The sequence below is a fragment of the Camellia sinensis genome, chromosome 8 (genome assembly GCF_055761805.1).
Source record: "Camellia sinensis isolate YWXY chromosome 8, ASM5576180v1, whole genome shotgun sequence".
Lineage (NCBI taxonomy): Eukaryota > Viridiplantae > Streptophyta > Magnoliopsida > Ericales > Theaceae > Camellia > Camellia sinensis.
Window position 1 is genome coordinate 125,307,334 of NC_138968.1, and position 6,000 is coordinate 125,313,333.

Genomic DNA, 6,000 nt, shown 5'->3' on the forward strand with positions numbered 1-6,000 from the left:
CTTACTTTTCTAAGATCCATTTTTGAGAGCTCCTCTCTCTAGAATCTCCCTTCTCTCTAGGGTTTGATCTAGCTAGGGTGTTCTCCCTACCTTTGGTTCTTTTAAAAGTTGGGTTGATCGTCGAGGGCTATCATTTGATCCGAAAATATTGAGCTTTGGAGCACGTTGAGTTTCTTCGTCTTCTCCGTTGAGAGCCATCTTTTAAGGTAGGGATAACCTACTCCATCTTATGAACTTTGTCTTTAAATTTTAGCATTTTGATATGTTGGGGGTTGTTGGGAAATCTTGAGAAAGTTTGGGCCTTTGTGTAATTTTACAAAAGTTGGGGTTTTAAATATATAAACCTATATGCATGTTAGGCATAGAGAAATGAGATTAATGTTGGGTCATTGATGGAAATGGAACCTTAGGGTTGTTTTGTGAATTATGGTAATTTGCCCTAATTGGTTTAATTAATTAATGCATATAACTAATTGAAGAAAGCGAGGAATTGAATTGAGAATGTTGAAATTGGGAATGTATGGGATTAAAGAGTGTAGACGAATCTTTTATTGCTCATCTAGTTGAAATGTTGATATATTATCCATTTGTGCATTTATTTCCTACTTAGAAATAATTGCTTTGGGCTACCGGTGGAGGGTAGTGTTGATTGTTGTAGACAATGCATGATGATTAGGCAAACTAAAACTAATCAATTGGTTGTGTCATAGAGTATGACGGTTGATAGAATACATTAACTTTATGTGTTGGTTGATTGTGCATATGGCCAATGTGTTTATACGCATTATGTATAGACAGTTGATAGAATACATTAATTTTTGGTATTGATTGATTGTGTATAGAACCTTTGTGTTTATATGCATTGTGTAGAGGAGGAGATGGGGGATGTACTCCGCGGTTTAGGAGAAGATGGGGGATGTACCTCTAAACCGGATAGGATTGGGAGGAGATGGGGGATGAACTCCGTAGATACAGCTCATATGCTTGTCTAGAGAAGTGAAGATACAGCTCATATGCTTATCTTTGTGAAGTGTAGATACAGCTCATATGCTTGTCTAGTGAAGTGTGGATACAGCTAATATGCTTATCTGTTGATGTGTAACATGCTTATTTGTTGTAGTATTGATGTAGCTTATATGCTTATCTGTTGATGTGTAACATGCTTATCTATTGAAAAGTTTGTTTGATTTGATATAGCACTAAAATGTATATCATCATCGTTTGTGAAGTATGGAAGTAGTTTATGTGTTATTGATACAACACCAAAATGTGTATCCACTGTGAATTTTGAAAGTGTTCTAGTGATGAACTATAATCTCATCAAAATGTTTTGGCCAGAGTACTGAGCCCTGTTTTCAAACTCAAAGTTGAATAAGAAATGAAAAGTGAATTGTAACATAGACTTGGTTGTCATGGAATTGAAATAAGATGTAGATGGAAGTGTAAGTATCGACCATCTATCAGTTGCTAATCTTTTAATCATTGTTCATAGTTGGTTTAGTATATCTCCGCTGGGCTGTGGCTCACCCTATATGGGAACATCATTTTCAGGTACAGGTAGCATGCCACCTCTGAGGACATAGCTTGAGAGGCTAGGGGCAAACATACTTTTGTTGCCTTATTTTCCTTTTGATATATTACATGTAAATTCAAGCCAAGGGCTTAATGTGTAACCGAGTCAATACTCTCTTTTGTAACCAAGTGTTAACTTGGAAAGCTGTAAGCCCGTAGGGTAATTGCTTTTGTTGTTAACGTGTAATACTTTTGTAATGAAGTACTCTGATGAATTGAGGAAATGTGGATCTTTTGTATATAAATGTATGTTTATATTGATGGGTTTAATGTTATTATTTTGAGGGCGTTACAGCAACCAAACATTCTCAAGTGCTCATAAGTCACATCTTTATCGGTCCAAACTCTTTCAAGAACATCACAATTCAAAGGATATGAAGGAGACAAATTGATCACGTCAACTGCTGTCTTCATTGCCTCACCCCAAAAGGATCTTGGCAATTTAGCTTGTGAAAGCAAACACCTTGTTCTTTCCACAATGGTGCGATTTATCCTCTCGGCAACGCCATTTTGTTGAGGAGTCTTCTTAACTGTCTTTTGGTGCCGAATACCTTGGCTGCGACAATACTCATCAAATGGCCCAATGTATTCACCACCATTGTCTGATCGGATGCACTTTAATTTCTGCCCTGTTTCTCTTTCAACCATGGCCTGAAAATGCTTAAATACTTCTAGAACTTGATCTTTAGTTTTTAGAAGAAAAGCCCAAACTTTCCTTGAATAATCATCAATGAAAGTAACAAAATAAAGTGTACCACTATGTGTTCTAACTTTTAAAGGACCACAAACATCCGAATGAATCAACTCCAAAACATTTTCTTTTCTAGAAGTAACATTTTTATGAAAAGAAACTCTATGTTGTTTACCCGTCAAACAATGAACACAAGTTTGAAGATGTATACCTTTCAAACCGGGTATAAGCTCTTTCTTGAACAAAACTTGTAGCCCCTTTTCACTCATATGGCCAAGCCGCTTATGTCATAATTCGGTAGAAGTATCTTCTTCAAGTGCATTGACAACACCTTTACAAATTTTTCCTTGCATCGAATAAAGTGTATGAGTCTTCTTGCACTTAGCCACCACCAAAGAACCCTTCGTGAGCTTCCATATACCATCACCAAATTTGTTGTTGAAGTCTTTATCATCTAGCTTCCCAGTAGAGATCAAATTGAGGCGAATGTCGGGGACATGCCTCACATCTTTAAGCAACAACTTGCAGCCTAAATTTGTTTCCAAGTAAACATCACCCATGCCAATGATCTTAGACAAACCTTCATTACCCATTCGAACAAAACCATAATCTCCTTCGGTGTAGGTAGTGAAGAAATCAACTCGAGAAGTCACATGAAAAGAAGCACTAGAATCAATCACCCAATTGCTCTCTTGGCCCACAAAATTGATACAATCATCTTCACAAACGACCATGAGATCATCGGTAGTAACTGCCGTTGTGTCTTCTTGCTTCTTATCCACACATTTTTCACGCCTTTCTCCTTGTTCTTGAGCTTTCAGCATTCTCGCTTCATGTGCCATTTCTCATGGCAATAATAGCACTCAATGTCTTTCTTTGAAAAAGAACCATCTTTTGATTTATCACGGCTTTGATCACGACCACGAGACGTTTTACTCCTCCCTCTTGTTTTGCTTCGGACTCTCACAACAAATGCTTCTGAATGAGAGGAACCTACTGATTTTCTTCTAGTTTCTTTATTCAACAGGCTACTAGTGACTTGGCCCATTGTGACAACTCTATCGGGCACCGAATTGCTGACGGTCACAACCAAGGTCTTCCAATTTTCGGGCAAAGAACTAAGTAGCATCAAAGCCTGCAACTCATCATCAAAAATAATTTTCATAGAAGCAAGTTGGTTAACAATACTCTTTATTTCATTCAGATATTCCGGAATAGGGTTGCCCTCTTTATATTTTAAATTAACCAACTTACGAAACATAAAGGCTTTATTTGTGGCTGATTTCCTATCATAAAGGCCCTCTAATTTTTTCCATAAATCATGTGCTGAAGTTTCAGTAGCAACATGATGAAACACACTATCATCAATCCATTGACGAATAACACCAACGACTTTTCGATTAAGCCTATTCCATTCATCATCTTTCATACCCTCGGGTTTGCCATTATCACCTTCAATGGGTCCATACAAATCTTTACAAAATAATAGGTCCTCCATTTTAGTTTTCCAAGTTACCCAATTGCTTCCATTGAAGCTAGACATGCAACCCATATTCCCCTCTATTGATTTACACAAATAAATAAACCCAAATAAACTGTAAGCTCTAATACCAGTTGTTAGGGAAAATCGATGTGATTCCCCACAAGTAAATCAATCAATGGGAATAAAAACTAATGCAGAAAAATTAAATCAAAGGCAACACAAGAATTTTTACGTGGTTCCCTCAATGTGAGGTACGTCCACGAGATCGAAATCCGATTCCACTATCAATCAAATAAGTTTCCAAACGATTACAAACGAGACACCAATGGTCTCACAAAATCACCCTTAGGTGAATTTCAAATAATCACAAATAAACAAAGAGGAAAGATCTCACCAAATACATGAACCAAAATCTTCAGAACTAGAGTTGAAGAAGATCCAAAATAACAACCCAAATCAACACCTTTTGCACGCCGAAGTTGTCAAAGCAGTGCTTGAAAACAAGCCACTGACTTGAATTAATATCAAACCAATTGTTGCTACACTAAGCAAAGTGGACCGAATTGATTACCAAGTGCAATCTCACCGAATTAATTACTTGCTGCTGCTACCCACGGCACACATAAACAATATTTATATATTGTTAAATCTTGGATTTGCTTTACCAAAATCCTAATTGTTACCAAATTGAATTGGCTCTCTAAAAATTAGATGTAATATATTAAAAATATATTATAACTAATACCAAACCAAATTAAACTCCTTTTAACAAACCAATTACGTCCCACACTCCAATAAGGAGGTATACCCAACACTTGAGAGCCACCATTCGGTGTGGATAGTCAACTCTTCTCTGTTATACTTCAATCTCCTTGCTTCGTCTCTAGAAATTTGGAAGGCATTGGCCAAAACATCGACAAGCATTGCACGAATAACCGACGTCTTTCTAATCCGATCTGTGCAACTTTGGACTGCAATTTTGGATCCCTTACTAGTATTATTTTACGATCCGATCCGTTTATCTTTTAAGTACTTGTGTTGTGTGTAGATTATTCTGAATACAGGTAATTTGTAATGCATTGCCTATAGTATGCACACTATAGTGTTTTAAAACTACTTCAGTTTGGAGCAAAACTTCAAATACAAATAAATAAATTGAACATGCCCATTTTCTCTAGAACGACATTGTTTTGGGACACTAGAAGGGAAAATAATTTTGTGCGAAAATAATTTTTTAATATTTATTACCATTAAACTAGTTTCTATTTTATAAGAAAAATAAAAACCAGAGAGATGAATGGGATTAGCACAATATATATAAATATATTTCCAATTTCCATGCGTCCATTGTTTGCAGCTAGTAAACATTCCCTTCTTCCTGTGTATCACTATAACAACAAAACAAAAGGAGTGGGCCTATAAATTCAAATATGGACTAATATTAAAAATCTACATCATCAATCTAATATTCTAAAGTCAGATTCTAGATTTTTTATTTTTTATTTTTTATTTTTTCTGATTCTCTAGACTTCTCTAAAAAAAAAAGTCAATATTGCCCTTTAATGTCGACATTGTTTTGCTGTCGTGAGTGAATCAGTTTTACGGCAACACGAGGCCTCATATTTCCATCAACATCACTACGACCATGCATATATGGACAACATGGCAGAGTTGCCACGTATCAACCAAATAACGTAATTCTATTTATACAAAAACTGATCACGAAATCAGACACAAAATGTATAAAATCAATCAACTTTTTTCTCAAAATAAATAAATAAACCTCATTAACAAAATTTGTAAAATTTTATCTATTCAAATATGTTTTTATATTTAATACTATAATCAGTTTTTTTTATTCATAAAAAAACTAATAAACAGTTTAAATGACATACAGAAGTGGACAAACTCTCTCACATGTGGCATACTCTAGTCCTACTTTTCCCTCCTATAAATTCCAACAAGTCTCAGCCAAGAAAACACAATTTCCTCACAACCTTTCTTGATCATCTCTTTTTGATCATCCATGGCTAACTCTTCTTTGCTCAGTGTTACCCTTTGCCTTCTTGTTCTGTGCAATACTAGCTTAGCTGCTAGGCAAACAAGACAATCTATACAGCAAACACAGCAGCAGCAGCAGTACCAGCAGGGCGAGTGCCGCATCCAAAACCTCAATCCTCTATAACCCTGTGACGCCCCAAATTTTTTTTTTTTTTTTTTATATATTAAGGGAAATTAAATAATCAAAATGACT